This window comes from Temnothorax americanus, unplaced genomic scaffold (genome assembly GCF_048541705.1).
Source record: "Temnothorax americanus isolate GAGA-0224 unplaced genomic scaffold, ASM4854170v1 Scaffold5, whole genome shotgun sequence".
Classification (NCBI taxonomy): Eukaryota; Metazoa; Arthropoda; class Insecta; order Hymenoptera; family Formicidae; genus Temnothorax; species Temnothorax americanus.
Window position 1 is genome coordinate 2,162,500 of NW_027509657.1, and position 17,423 is coordinate 2,179,922.

General features: G+C 33.4%; 1 protein-coding gene across 1 annotated transcript in view; it reads right to left on the bottom strand.

The window, feature by feature from the left end:
• Positions 1-7,398: 7,398 nt before the first annotated feature.
• Positions 7,399-17,423, bottom strand: part of Foxo (forkhead box, sub-group O) — a 170,276-nt gene continuing 160,251 nt past the window's right edge. The window contains exon 8 of the transcript XR_013258796.1: positions 7,399-13,084. The gene's annotated coding sequence lies outside the window, so the exon portion shown is untranslated. The remainder of the gene's footprint in view (positions 13,085-17,423) is intronic.

Below are 17,423 nucleotides of genomic sequence, written 5' to 3' on the forward strand. Positions count from 1 at the left end.
CTATTTCGATTCCCATATAATTTTCAAACTAAAAAAAATTATAAATACAATTTTATTTTTTTCCTTCGACTTTATATTATTATTTGAATATTTCTTAAACTGTGGGGTTTTATGATAAAAATAAAGAAAGCGAAAGATTTATAAAGTTATTTATTTATTACAAAAAATCGTGCGGGATATGTCTAATTTGAATTTAGATAATGATTTAAAAAATATTAATTATACATTATTTATTTTATAGGATACACCTGGTTAGGTGACAATAGCAGCGACTGAGAATCGGTGAGTGAATCATTTCATATTATACTCGCGTATCTATTTGCGATAACAGAAAATTGTCTCATAATGGTCATGTTTTAACATTTTATATGTTTTTATACGTATAATGTGAATCACATTTCATATTATACTTGCGTATCTATTTGCGATAACAGAAAGTTATCTCACAATGGTTATGTTTTAATACTTTCGTTAAAAAATACTGCGCGTTACAACTACTTCTTTGAGAATCTAGCACAGTATTGGCGAGCAAAAGATATCGTTCCAATAAGAAAAATTATATATATAGAGCGTGTTAAATCTTTAAAAAATATTAAAACCAATTTTCACGTAAGAAATGTCATATGTAATAAAATTATACACAGACCTCGTCAGATTTTTGAGGAAATCGCGCATTAAAAATATCTAGTAACATAATATATGATATTTGATAAAAACACATTTGCATACTAATGTAAAATCCGCATGAAAATATTTGTTCAAAATTTAAACGCTAATTTATTCCTAGTCATCATTAAACATCAGAATTTTTTTCACTGATTGTGAATAAAAGTGAAACGAGATACTAAGATCTCAATTATATGATTGTTTGATAAAGTAATATGAAATAATCGCAAATCGAAAATTAATCGTGCAAGTTCTCTGTCGCATACCTATTTGCTGTCTTAGCGAAACGTTTTGGAAAGTCGTAGTAATTCTTCGCATAACCGGGCGTTTTACATCGAAACTGCTGGTTTTGCCAGGAGGCAGCCACCGTTTCCGATGGCTGAGCCTTGCCAAAGCTCAGCAGTCAACTACGATGATATATAGATATATATACATACGAGATGATATCGCGAGCGGGATATTTCGAAGTTTTATTTGATTCCCGGCAACGCGGAAACACGAATACGTCACTCGAAAATGTAACGAAGACATTTACTTTTATATTTTGTATACACATTGTAACGGTTAGTAATTGCTCAATCGTTTAGAAATAAATCAGTCCATATAATCGCGACGTTCGAATAAGCAGATTTAACTCTTTATTGCTTTTTAATGACGCTTGCGAGTATCGACATAAACACCAAAAACTGAGTATTAATTTATTTTATCTGTCCGCATTTTTTAGAATATTCCACAAAATTGATTCTAATTATCGAAATCTATTCTCAACATTATTAAAATGTATTCTCTTGGTAGGGAAATATCTAAATCAATTCCAAATTCAGAAAATGTATCTCTTTTTTGCTTTCTTTACACATTCTCCAATTGCGTTTTTTCATATTTATTCAACTGCTCGCCTCAAAACAACGCGAAGCAATAGAGAGTTAAGCAAATTCTTGGCGTAAAACTGGCGGGACGTGCTACATTTCGAGGAAACGAGCCGGCGCCGACTTTAAATAAAGCAAGAAAGGAAAAAGGAATGGGGAAATCGAGATATATCCAAGACCAACGCCTATGGTCGAGCTTAATTATTTCGCTCGCGCGCGACGGCGGCAGATTAGAATAAAGCTCACTTTGCGGCGAAAAGACTTCGCCTCGAGAGGAGCAAACGCAATCTGAAGTTGCCAAGTGCGGCTAGGAAAGGGGGTAGAATGGAGGAGGGGGGGGAGGATTGGCTCGCCGGTCTCTGCTCGACCAACACGGATGAAAAAAACTCCGATGGAGTTCCGGCGTGGCCTCCTCGGTCTGGTTTGGTCCCCAGGAAGCGGCGAGAATTTAATTAAGAATTTCCGCGGATGGCGAGGGCACCATATTGCCGTGACACACACGCGTCACCCGGCCGCGAATCACGCGACTTTCTCCCTCTTCCCCCTCAGCCACCCCTAATTAAATTGAAAGAAATCTCACTCTATTATTCTCTTCTTCTTTCACCATTCGATATCCTTCTCTTTCTTCTTCTCGAGATTCGTCTCCCCCTCAGTATACTGGTTCTCGATCCCTTTCTTCCTATACCGTGGATGAGTCCCTTCGGTGCCAATTCGATGGTTCCGGCTGCGGAAAAGTTCGCGAAGGAAGGAAATTTGCATTTTAACCTTCGTATCCTCGAGGGTTTATTTCACTATGCCACTTGTGGGGTACTTGCTATTAATACAGATAAATGAGACGACTATGTTCGAAAATTGATATAAAATTAAATCTTCCAATTCTTCATTTATACACGTTTACTTTTATTATTTTAATTTTAATTAAAATACTTTGAAACTAATATTATTTTATAATATGAATTACATAGGTATATTAGCACGTAATAATTAAAAAAACAATTTTTTTTAGTATCATATTATTGTATTAATATATTATCAAATTATTATATTTATTATGGAGAAAAATATTATTTTGTTAATTTATTACGAATTGTAATGACTTATTATATATATTTTATATATCACCGGTATTGTGATAACTTTAAAATATATTACGATACAATTATTTTCAATCTCTTCTCTGAATGGTTAAATATTATAATAAAATAGTAAAGATACTAACTAAATAATAAATCAATGCGTGTAATTACAAGATATATTATATATTTTGTATTAATTACATGTATGTATTAATTAATAGAATAATTAGAATAATTTACGAAGACTATAATAGAATAATTAGAAAAAAAGGTTTCGATAAAATCACATCGAACATGTTTTGCATATTTGAGATGTTTTCTTCCGTAATTAACAGGCTTAAAATAATTTTCCTTGTATTATTTTATATTATTAATTTTATTTTGGGATATATTCGACTTAGAATTTCGCTCAGATTTCATCAACGTTAGATATATTTACTGATTATTATAACGGGCAGCAATACAATCATTGACGTCTGCATTAATCTTACTGCATAATATTTAGACAAAATTATATCTACGTCTTAATATAATTTCAAGCTAAATGCGATTACATTACGATGATTGTATATGCAAAGCTTGATTAGCGGTTATTCTCGTTCACCATATCAATTGTTCAATATCAAGAATAACTTCCATGCATGATAAAGTGACATTCTTTGACTCTACTCAATAATAGATTCCAGAAGAGAATCCGTGATGCCTTTATTGCAAAATTTGAAATTCCGCTGGAATTCAATATAATGGCCCAATCCGCTATATTGGATGCCGTAAGTAAATTCTAATGGAGAGGTATTGGAGTTTCGAGAATCATGGTTAACAAAACAACAATTACTGTTAACAGGTGTCAAAATTAGCGGCGACATGCCTTCGGATATATAACAAACTCTTCAGCAAAATTATAAAGACTTATTTCGAATCAGTGGCAAAAATGACGAGACAAATTTACGTAACATAGTCATCGAGCCATTTAAAAAAAAATTATTTATAAGCTATCTATTAAACTTGGTCAAACTTTTTTCTTTATGATATTTACATATCACAAAGTTTTCTCTAAAATAAAACATTTCTCTAAAATGATCAAAATCAAAATTGACAAAAGATTACGAAATCGAGAATATGAAGTTAGAAAAATTTTTTATAACTTTGCTTGAGATCTTCCAAAAATTTAGTCTTTTGTTTAAAATCCTTTTTTAAAAATTAAACTAACTTTTTCGCGATTTAAAATACATCGAATTTGCATTTTGTATGTCGCACAAGTATAATCTCAATTATACAACTTCTTCGATATAATTTGAGCAATATATCATCAGTACTATTCTTAATGATAAAAAAATTGGATATGTACTAGTCATTTCAAATTAGTGATCTGACGAAAAATAATTGTAATTCAATTTCTAAAAAAGTATTTTAAAGAGGAAACTTTAAGCTTGCAGTTAAGCAAAGTTTTGTTTTCAACTTCGTGTATGATCTCAAAGTTGAAATTTTTTGTCAAGCTTGCACCATCGATTTGGAAACAGCGTCGCAGTTGGAGCAGAAACATTGCCGAGTGGAAAACTTGACGAGAAGTAGAATCTTCAGGATTTAAAATAATTGTTTTTTAAATTCCTCTACAATTATTTTTCACAAAGTCATATGCAAATTCGTATTTCACGTTTTTGTTATTGGTTCGAAATAATTTATTTAATCTTAAACAATTTGTAATAATTTACGTATGATATCAATATCATATCTTTTTTACTTTAAAATAATTTTTTCGCGATTTTCTCTTTTAAAATTTAATTTTATATTATATACTACAACGTGATTATAATGCATGCAAATTATATCTTCCATTTTATCATTAAATATCTTCTTGTCAGGCTTACCTTCAGTAAGCCTGAATCTAAATACTTTGTGAGAGAATTTCTCATATTTAAAAAAGTTCTAATTTTAAAAAATATGCAAACGATTATTACTTTTATTTTATAAAACTCACTTAGAACTACTAGATGAAAATTACGGGATAAAAAAGTATGCTAGCATTTAGAAATTCCATTTTAAATCCTCTTTCCTGTCCCTACCTTCTTTCTCTCAGATGATAGTATAATGCACCATTCTTCTTTTTGACGTTGATTAATGATTCTTTGACAATACATACACACATACACGCGCGCGCGCGCGTGTATACTTATGCGTAAAGAGTAGTATCTCCTTTCTCGCATAATACTTATATATATATATATTTGATTCTTGAACCCCTTTTTTAAAGAGAAAAAGTTTATCCAAATTTTTGGAACATTATTCAAGTATCATTACTTACATTAAAATAACATTTGTCTCCGAGAACGACACAAAATTTAAATCTTGTGTAATGCAATAAATTTTTTGTATTTTATAAATTAAAAGAGAATATCCAAGCACCTAATTAAATTAAAACTTTGACAATAATATTTATACTAAATAAAACTAAATCATGAAAGAGTATAAACCTTTATAAGTTTCCTTGTCGAAAAATCACATTATTAGGGAGATTTCAGGAAAAGAATAAGACGATCTTTTATACGACCCGTTTATTATAAGCTTGAATCATATATTAAGTGTGGTAGGTACTCATATTAAATATAACTTAAAATTTCAAATATATATATCTTCTACATGTCTTATACATATCATCAAACATATGTGCGCTTACATGCGCCTGTGTTTGAAAAGAAAAATGATAATAACATGCTATAATAGAGCTATAAGAAGAATTAATGATTAAATCGTTGATGTATCACCGCCTCGCGGCGAAGCTGCGTGTGAAAGTTCTTGAAAGAAAAAAATTGAAAACGAAACGTAATGATAGATATTCCTCGCGTGAGGGAACGAATATCCGGCGTCCGCGCAAGGTACACTCCGTACGTATTTCTGGACTCCAGTTGGATCGTTCGATGTAATTGGAATTGACTGTTTCATCAGAATCGCCGATCGAAGCGAATCACGATTTCTCGATCCGAAAAGCGGCGATCGACTTGACGTCCGCTTTCCCCGTATTTCTCATCCTCTCTCCACTGCGCCACTAATATTGGCTATATGTAATTATCAGCCAAGGTGCATTCTTCGTTTTCATAAGTGTTTCTTTATCATATTTACACGTAAAAGAGGACAAGTCCGAAATAGACTTCTATTAACTTCCGCCTCCAATCGAAGAGTAATCTAAATCAATTTTTTCTTTCTTTTTTTTTTAAACACTAGTTTATCTAATGTGAAAATTTCAAATCGTTTCGTACTTGGCCACTTTTTTATGCTTTTTATGCATGCTTTCGTACGTATTACGCATGTCTGTTTCGCTAAGAAATGAGATTTAAAGACAGATCGTTATTTTAAAATTATCTCGCACAAGAAGCTCATCATTATAATGATCAAGAATCATGGTCTTCATTTTAGTCTCGCAGACGCGTTACATAACATTTGTTTGATGACAAAAAGTTCCGCCGATATTTAAGACGGAAATCGCTAATAGCAGCGCGCAATTTGCATATCGTGAATTTATGAAAAGCGATATTCTTGAAAGAGATCGCCGAATGACTCCTTTCGCAATCTTGAATGTGAAAAAATTCATCTAAGATACTTAACAAATGCTAGTTTCACAATTATTTGGCGATACAAATTATCGAAAAAAGATAAATCTTGAACAAAAAGATATTTTTAATATAATCTGTTTGTTTAAAACTCACATGCATGAGATAATAATAATTAAAGAATTTAGCACAACGATAATTTGAACTTAAAGAACAAAGAAATCAATCTTGACGTTGCACAAATTAAATTTTATTAATTTATTCTTAGGTTTTTGAAAAAAAAATTAAATTGCACAACTACACTGAATCTTTCAATGAAAATTTATATAAATAAATCTATAAAAAAGTAAAAATGATAGAATCTATATTAGCAAGTTTCTAACCTTATATCGTCGAACTTAATTATTTAACAAATACCGGAAAATAATTGTGAAGCTATAAGCTTGCGGATAACATTGTGTCGAAAAGATTGCCTCTTCTCGAGATTGTATTATCGACACTATATCACACACTAAATTGTCTTGTTTAAAGCCGCGTTGTATGTGTAATAATAATGTCGCAAATTTCTTTTTACGCAATCTATATTCAGTGGACGGATACACGAGCTATAATAATTTTGCCTAAAAAAATTTGTTTCTCGTGCATGATTTTCGAAGTATGAGACAAGCGTAATTTTTCCCATAAACTTCTACTTCCGCTTTCGACTGATTTGTCTTCAGTAACGAAACTATGTTCGGAGTCGGTATATATGGAACTAATGCATTTTAATGACGCTTTAAAATCCATTTCGGACGAAAATCAAGCACGCTCGTGTGACATAGAGAGTGAGTTCGACATTTTTTTTTTTTTAATGTCGATCGTGTGATCGCAACGTAGCGCACTTCCCTTTTCAATAATTGAGTCGATTTCGAAAGAAAAAAACCATTTATTTGATTCCAGCGCATACATGTTTTTCAACTTCACTATAGATTTCGCGCTTTTTACATAAATTCGTCGGTTTGCAAACGCAGAAATATATATTATATATATATTTATATATATAAATAAACACATATGTGTGTATTATATATATATACATATATATATGTATATATGTATATGCATGCATAATATAATCTTTCTACTTAACTTACAACAAATGAATAATAAAAATAAGGTCTTCCTTATACAAGAAATAGAAAGAATCCGGATATCGAAAACAGGAGATAAAAAGAAAAATTCAAAACGTATCTTTTTTAGAGAAAATTGTAAACTATTAGCATAGCGACGTCTATTTTGACAATAATGCCAATTTTCCACAACAATTGTGCATTTTCGCCGTTTAGAATCTTCATTTTGAAACAGCTATTTACTGCTTCACGTTTCACTTCGTGGAAAAAAACCACTTGTCCTCAGTGTCACACATGTATTTTGTATGTAAATCAACTCCGCCCCTAAGTGCTAATTACAGTAATTACGTTATGAACACTTACGAGTAATTTCGTACACTTATGCCAAAACGGAAAGCTCGTATTTCATGTTTCTGTTCACTTTAGTAAAACACCTGTAAACTTTTAAGAATAGCCGAAACGATTGAATTCGACTAACAATGGCATTCAAATAATTTTTCATTTATCACAATGTTATATTTAGAAAAATCTAAGATAATTTTATTTTACTATTATTTAAAAATTGTTGAATTATTTGTCGAATAAATCGGCTATTAGCACATTATACTAATAAAAAAAACTCAATGTTGTTAAAAATAAAAAAAAATAATTTTATCTCTAAATTTTAATTTTTTTTATGTCTAAATTTTAATCATTGTTAGTCGTTCCGGTCGATCGGCATGCACGCTTATCGCATAGGCGGTAAGTTTCAGTCGAACGGGATTCGCTATCGGTATATCGACATACGCGCATAGGTATTCTAAGCTTAATCATATTTGTCGATAGAATTGACCTCATTTCGCATGTTGCGGTTGCTTACGATACCCCGATTCCGTTCTGTTCGCACGCGACGGATGCGCCGAAAATTTCTCGCAATGTCAAGTATCGTGCATCTACATAAAAATCGATGACCTATATTGAACATCTCTTTTGGTATCCGCATTTTCGAATCCACTATGCTTCACATTGTAATCGCAACTTTAATGACTTCATTTTGTTCTGTCATTTAAATACATTTAAACGCAAAACAGATTTTTTTTAGAATCTGCTTATTAATTATTTTATATTAATTCTTTGATTAATATTTATATTAATTTGACAATTTCGTAACAGGCGAATCCGATTAACAAAGCAAGAAGCATGGTGGATTTAAATGGGTACATTTAACTCTTAAATGCATTTTCCTGCAAAACTACAGTATAGTCCATTCTCCCGCGAATAATTTTTCTTTTGCTAAATAATTTACATCACCTCGTCGTGTAGTGTTATGGAAAGTAGACTAAAGGAATTACTTTCCGCTGAAAAACGCGGTTAAGAGTTAAATTCCCTGCCGAACTATCGCGGGAACTATTTCCGTGGCTAAGACATCGACTAATTCGTCAATGCACAATGCGATTTATCTTGGGTAAAAACATGACCGCGCTATCAACTAGAGTCACCTGTATATAACCTCGAATTTACGATTACTGAGTCGCTTCTCCGTTTTAAGCACCTAGAGCATACGCCTCGCAAATTACTCAATCTCTCGAGAGAAATCCATTAGGAAACCCGAGAAGAAACGTCCATCCAAGAATATCGATCGGATAACCAATGTTTCCGCGTGGATTAACGTTTCATCATACCGGGACAATCGGTATACGAATATTAATATTTAACGAATTCGTCTAAGTTCTCTCTTCGATTCGATCTTACGAGACAGGTTTGATCCGACATGCTTTTGCTCTAGTTTCTCTTATAACACAGGTCAGACTCGGGAACGTCGCAGAAAACTGACACGACGATCTCTTGGTCGCAAGACCGATAGTGTCAGAAAGTTCGCAGCTTAATTTTTCATCCAAATTCCCGGGACGATTCCAAAAAGTTCCAGGCACGGCTTCGTTACGCGACTCACTAGTTAAATTATCGACGATATATCAAAATCGACGAATATCACGAAGTATATATTATTTTTTTCGATTCATCACAAATTTGTGTACGAGCCCTAGAACTCTCGTTCGCTCTAAGTTAGCAAAAATAAGCATTTATATATCCAGATCTAGAACTTTTCGGATATATTTCGCAATTATACAATCATCTACGCGGTCAGTTTGATCAATATTTGTGAATATGTCAGCTTAACTCTTTTAATACTAATAATTAATAAAATGTGAAATTTTATTAATTATTTGACTAAAATTTGACTAAAATTTTTCTTAAGATCCGAATAAAGATTTATTCGAAAAAAAAGCTTTTGTGGTGTCTATTATATAATTTAGCACCGAAAGAGAATCAGCTGAAAAATTTGACATGTTTTATAACGAGAGGACAATCTCGAGAGACGTTTCCCGCGCGACTCGCAATTTTTGTCTCAACGACGAATTTCGACACTCTCGGCCTACTTACTTACTTAGCAGCGACATTGATTAACGATTATTGTTCCGTCGACGAGAAGGATACAAAGTAATATATTTATATCTAGGGAGAAGCACCAACGAGTCGTGAACAGCTCTCAGCTGAATTGTTTCTCTCTTTCTCTCTTTCTCGGCTCTTTCTCTCCGTTTTTCCTAAGGTCGATGCAGCAGATTTGAAGTTCCGCGATGTTTTAAAATCACGTCGCGGATTTGTCCATTGATCGATGACTAAACTTACACTTTTACATCGTCTACTGGTAGTAGCGGTTTATTTATATTAGTTGTACCTAATGCATACCTTACTGCCTAATATATATATATATATTCTAATATAATCTAAATATATAATATATATTGTGTACGTGTAATATATATATATATATATATATATATATATATATATATATATATATATATATATATATATATATATATATGTATAACGCGTAACACTAGTAAACGTACAATATTTACTGTATAGAGTATATTCAATATTTTCTATATAATATCATATATATATATATATATATATATATATATTTATATATGCGCTGCTAGCGACTGCTTTTTCGTATTCACCTCTGTGTTACTTTAATTACATGTACAATAATATAATGTATGTATCTTTCTTTCATATTTATTTATTTATCTATATATATATATATATATATATATATGTGTGTGTAATATATTTAGATTTCTTTGCACAGTGCGACCTTCGGAAAGAACATGCGCTATTAATGCTTGATACTTTTCCGCAGCGCAGCTTGAAAGTTTTAGATTTTATTCTTCTAGTGAAATTTCGAGTTCACTCATTATTCTTCATTCTCGCTTCGCTCGTAACAAAAAAATATATAATTCTTCCCATTTTGTTTAAATGTGGCTGCTTGTTTCTAAATGTATGTAAATGAGCTAATGTGTGTGTGTGTGTGTGTGTGTGTGTGTGTGTGTGTGTCTTACATTCGAGGTAAAACATAATTTTAGAGACAGACAGTCATATTTAGAGCAATAGATGGTCCTATTGAGATCGATCTCATATTGAAAAAAGGAAAGAGAAAAAAATTCATTTCCACAATTATTTCACTAATTCGTACTTTCGTTCGGAACGCCGGAAAGAAATAATGTACTAATAGCGCATACCAATTTTAAAAGGGACGTATTGTGCAGCAATAGCGTGCGCCTTAGAGCACTATGAGGTTACTTTTTTTTATAGACGACAGAGATCGTTGTACGCGCGCACGGCATTGTACGTCGGCGAGTCTTAACTTTTCATCGTCCTTTTCCCGTCTTGCCTTCTACCCGCACTCACCGTCGTGTCCTTACAAATATACAGTTATGCAATTATAGCAACTGCGGCGCGTTGTAGGATTGGTTCGCGCTTTGCGAGATGGCCGCGTTAAAATCTAAGTTTACCAGACCAAAATGTCTTATATCTTAAAAATTGACTTGGATACCGCCGAGCGCGGAATCAAAAAGGTTTTGAAGCAGGGATCGAAAATAATATAAAAAATACCCGTTACATTTTCTTTTAGTTTTATATAAACGAGATATAAAAATCAATTGGTATGATTACTAGTGTAACGTATAATACCGATAATATATAACTTTTTAATATTATAATGGTATTTATAATAGAGTATTACTATTATATTATTCGAAATATTAAAATACGAAATGGAAGCTTTTATTTTTTTCTTTTATAATCCAAAGACTCACTACAGTCCAAGACAAATAAAAGAAGACGTACAATTATTTCATATCATATTTTATAAAAGAAAACTAAGGGAACTAAATAAGTTACAGCAATACCTTTTCAGAATTTTACGGTTAATTATAATCGTATCTCTCTCATATCCGTCATTTTTTCCCTCAAATCTTTTTATAAAATATCGATATTCTAATGACTTATTCTTTTATAAACCATCAAGAATCTACAAATTTGATTGATTTGATAATATTGGCATTCAATATTATATTGGCATTCAATATAATAGTAACACTGATATAATATCATCATTTTCAAAAAGTTATATACATACATGTATGTATACACACACACACACACATATGTATTATATACCGGTATAAGGAAAATTTCGATTACATCCATATTTGAGACGTTCAATATCGGTCGTTAAAGAGGTTCAGTGCTGTGGTTTTATAAGATAAAGAGATATATGCAATATATCGATATAAAATTATTTCGGTATTCAGTCCCTGCTTCCAAGAACTTGAAAGAATCATGTGAAGAAATCACACGGAATTGTTATAAGGTCGCTTTCAGCGAAGTCCACCTCAAGCTCTAAGCGCGCTTAAATTATATTATTCGTTTTGGCGATTTAATGTCTTGGCGGTTCGAGTCCTCGATTTGGAAGGTCGGAGGCCCTTCGTGAATCGGGATACCTGCGAGATTACGGCTCTGGGGATCTTTCGACTCGATAATCAGTGATGATTTGATGATGCGTTTGCATCATGTAATCGTCATTAACATCAAATATCTATTGCAACATGGATATGAATTGGCAGAATTTCTTTGAGCAATATATTATTGGATATTTTGAATATTTTATCATTATATAAAGAGATAACATTACGCAACAATTAATAATTAATCGCAATTGATCGAGCACAAATTAATCCTTAAACTCCGAATTATACTGTGTAAATTTGTAAATATTTTATATTAAAATAAAAAAAAATATTTTCCGTATGAACATTATACACATATTAAAATAAATTACATAAAAAATATACATATAAACATAATATCAAACTCATATTCCATGATTATTAGTTAAAAGTGAAAACCTAACAATCTGTAATAAATCATGTTAGATTTATTTTGATATTACTCTGTCCGGAATTTAAGAGTTAATTATCAAAATAATTTTTGCAAAGAAAATGAGAAAGTAAAGTATGATTAATCCAAAACAGACTGATATTCTGTAAAAAGAAACAATGCTTTCTCTACTATTTATTTGTGAATCGCGAGTCAAAAGGAATTGTGAATCGTCAGTCACAAAGGAAAATAACTCTAATGGAAGAAACAATATTTTATACAATATTTTACTAAAATTTGATTTACTCATATCATACGTTACGAACATTTTTTTAAGTCCGTGAGAGCTCGTAACCTCGTAATCGTCGCTTGCATCTCCGGCCTATTTTGAGCAACGGCCCATTGTTAGAGAAGCTGAAGACGTTTGATGAAGCGATGATGAAGCTCTCGCCGACGTTGATCGCGCTCATCGCGGCGATAATTTCTCGCACCACAATTGCACTAGCGTAAATTGGCATTTTTGAAGTACGTATTTCGTCGTGATCTGGCATCGTTATGTCTATATCTTATCACAAGTCGTCGGTTCACCCTTTCGTCCTCGGCATGCCGAATATCTGCAACAGAAAAAAAACAAGCCATTTCATTGATTAATTTTTGTATAAAGTCGGAATTTTTTCATTATGATATAGTTATTGGAGATATATCTATGCTATATTTACTAAAATTATTAGTACTTTTTATAAGTAACTAAATAATTTTTTTTTATTCAGCTTAAACAAGTCTGAAATCCGAATAGTAAACATAAAAATATTCTCTATAGCAATAATTATATGAAATATTCGATTTACTAAGTAACATATAGGTAAAATGTTAAAAAATCTAGCAGCTTTTACCAACAAATTTAGCGACATGTATTATATACGCATTTTGCAACAAGCTGTGACTTATAATTAGGCATGATAACTTTGCCCGGCTAAGAGCCTGGCTTTATAGCACTTGAATAAATACAGATTTCCAAACTATCGTCGAATATATATCAGCAAGAAAGCCGTTAAAATTATCAAGCGATCATATTTTAGCGGAATTATCATAAAACTCCATATATAGGTATTTTTCATGAAAAGATAATAAAAAATTGTTATTGTCACCGTGCAAGTAAAAAAATAAAATCTATCGTAATGGATAGCATAATGTTTCGATATAAAATAATCGTTCAATATTTAATTCATTTCAATCCAATATATTTAATTGCATTTTGCTTTAGCTTTGATATAGATATCTTTCGATTAAAAACAGTATTTTAAATAATAGAGCGAATCAGATATTAACAATATTAAGACTAATCTTGGAGTTTGGCACAAGAATATGTAGTTAACATTATATAACATTTCAACTAATAAAGAAGTATATTTAAATTATATATCAGACGTTTCAGAAACTTCAATCTTAATTCTACCAACAGATATTTTTATCAGTTTTAGGGTTTTAAATATAATATTTTAAAGAACAGAGTTTTTTGGAACATTTAAAACCTATTGGATTTAGCGTTTAAGTAATTAGTATTTAAGAAAACTCGATAACGGGCATTCGATTAATGCACTAGCGAATAAATTCAATTAGCAAAGGCTGTCTCAACGCGATCTCTCGGAAAACGGAAACTTTTCCAAGACTGTTCAGCTGCTAAAGGGCCGTTTCGGCTATTTTCCACGCGCTTGATCCATTGCCCTAAATTGGTCCAGCTATGCGACGAACGAGTCCGACCCCGAAGAAGTCGACCGTGGCATCAACTTTTTCATTCCTGCAGATATTGAAAAGTTTCCCCCGGGCCGCGCGAGAGCCAGAGAGATCAAAATCCCTCTCTTCCGACGCGACCTCTCGACGTTTGTCGGAACAGTTGACGATGGTCGACGACGGGAGCGATCGGAAGCGATAATAGTTCTGCAGATTGGTTAAAGAGCGAAGAGGAAGGATCGCGAATCGCGACGGGAAAAATGGGGAAGGATGATTTGAGCAAGAGAAGAAGCTATTGGGATTGGGAAGAGAAGGAGTTAGGTGGAGATGACGTAACGCTACCGTTATATTAAGTTGTTACAAAAATCGCGTCGATTTTTGCGAGAGTGACTCTCCGTACAAAAGCGTGCGAAACTTCCGTAACACAATTTCCAACGAGATTCAGACAAGAAGTTGTAGATGACGAGCAATGAAGCGCAAATAATGTGTAACGGAATAGAAGTAAACGGTTGATAAAAACGGATAACTGTAATGATGCGAGTCACTCAACAATAATGCGTATCTACTAATAATCGAAATTATAATTAATAATAGAGATATTTGATAAAGAAAAAATATATATAAGAAATAGAGGAAATTAGCATGTAATAACTGATATACCTATATAATGAAAGTCAAGAAAAAAATGATCAAAGAAAAATAAAAGAAAAGAACAAAACAATGAAAAGGATCGTCAAGAAGGGCAAAGCTTAAAATAGTAAAGATGATACAAACAGATAATAAAAATATAAGAAATGACAGGAAACAAAGGCGAGAGAAGTTGTAATCGTCAAAGGAAGAGAAGAACAAGGACAAAGGAACAGGATTAAGATAAAGAGCAAATAAAGAAGAATAATACGGAAGAATATATACATACATTGCGCGCGCGCGCGCGAGAGAGAGAGAGAGAGAGAGAGAGAGAGAGAGAGAGAGAGAGAGAGAGAGAGAGAGAGAGAGAGAGAGAGAGAGAGAGAGAGAGAGAGAGAGAGAGAGAGAGAGGTTCAAAGCAGCGAGGACATGATGAGATAATAAATATCGAAAAAGATATAGGAAAGTAAGGGCAAAAAGAGCAAGGATTGTACAGAGAAAGAGTGTGTTAAGAGAGCAAGAACGATATGGCGAGTTAATAAATATCGGGAGAGACAGGAAAACAAGGAGGGGGGAACTTCGTTCGATTCGAAGAATGCAAAGGAGCGAGGATAGCAGGATCAAGATCGAAGCTGAAGTAAAAATAATGTATAAGCGAGCGGCGCTAACAAGGTCGACGATGCAGGATCAAGATAGGGACCCAAGAAAGAAGAACACGAGGCGAAGTTAGGGGACAAGGACAACAACCTGAAGTAATAGATACCGGGATACTCCAATCAAGAAACACAAAGAAAGAAGAACAAGACAAAGAAGTAGAAGCGAAGGAACGAAGCAAGGGTGGACCAGGTAACGGATATCAGGTTAGTAGTCGAAGAAAAAGAAAGAAAAAGAAAAAACTAGGAGACGAAAATGCGGGAGCAAGAGAGAGAGCTCGCAACTTACATTCGCAATCGAAGCATTGTTTAGCGAGAAGTCGATAGCTGATATCGATGGAGTGAGTTGATGCACGCAAACCTGCACGATGGGGGGAGAGGGAAAAGAGGAGGAGGTGGAGGTGGAGGAGGAGGAGGATTTAGGGGGACGAGCAGGATCCTCGTCGTCGCCGTCGTCGTCGTCGTTGTCGTCGTCGTCGTCGTTGTCGTGGTCGACGTCGTCGAAGTGATTTACATGCACGCCGAGGTGGCTTTTACCGTTCGTGAACGTGTTCGTAACACGTACAACGATATACGTATAGCCTCGTACGTGTGTATGTATTGCGTGTTTGTGAATATTTGTGCATGTGGATATGCGTGTGCATACAGGCTACATTCTCCACTGTCGGCTAGCTAACGCCGAAATCCGGGAATTGGGTTTCGCGTTGGCGGGCGCGTCATTACTTTGTTTATGTGAACGAGAACGCGCTGAGACAGCGAAGAAAAAGTGTCCCGTACGGGTAGATCTGGACGGGCTAATATTTACCGGACGAAGTGGTAGCGCGGAGCGGTAGCGCGAGCATAGCGTTTCACGATTTTTTCCCTCAGCTTTATGCATGCGGCTGATCCACTTTGTGAACGACGACCAATCGCCACCCGCCCCCGCTGCCTGCATTGGCAGCATACCAATAACCAAACCGATTTTCGTTTGTTCGTTCGACCGATGTACTTCGCTCGCTACGAGGTATTTCTTCTCTCTTGTCACTTCCGTTTCGCTCTGTCTTTCTATTAGAGAGAAAGATTCGCGCGAGAGAATAATGCAAAGATAGTTTCAAGATATGGAGTACAGAAAAAAGATCGAAGTGTAGAATATAATGATTTAAATATGATATATAGTAAGATATAAAAAAGATATTAAGCACATTTAAAAATTATTTATTTAATTAAAAAAGAAATTTTGTGTGTAAAATTCCGAAAATCGTGAGACTTAAATAAATAATTACCACTTTAAATAATTAGTACGCTCTATCGAATCATTACTTAATCTGCTTAAATAAGTAAAACGCAAGGTAAAATTATCTTGTGGAAACATTACATTTTATAGTTAATTTAGAAAAGGGTATTGACTTATTGATACTCTCTAGAAGCAACAATGTGATTTGTTAAATGATTAATTACATCAATTTCAAGATTATAGATGCAACATTGATAACTTAGAACGTTCTTTATTTTATATCAATTTTTAAGTTAGTCATCATTAGCCTTCTTGTGTTTTCTTATTTCGACGATTCCATCATATTTCTCCTTAAATTCTTAATGATCATTGGTATTCCCCGCGACCTTGAGCAAGACGTCGTCGGAAACATCTTCGTCATCGATTCAAGTGAGAAGGCAGGAAATGTACACCGATTAAGTACGAGGGAAAAGCGGCGATAGAACAAACGGAAAGAAAGAAAGTGAAAGGAAGAAACTGTGTCTTCTTAAATACCCATGCACCTGCGAATACAGACTTTACGTCGAAGAATGTAAATCCACGAGTAGATTTAACAGCGTTTTAACGATTTTAACGAGCGCAATGTACGTGTAATATTGTTACGCACATTATTACGAGATGAAAAGGCATTACGTGTAACCGCGAATTGTTAATGGATGCCTATTACCAGTTTTTGCTGTTAATATCTTG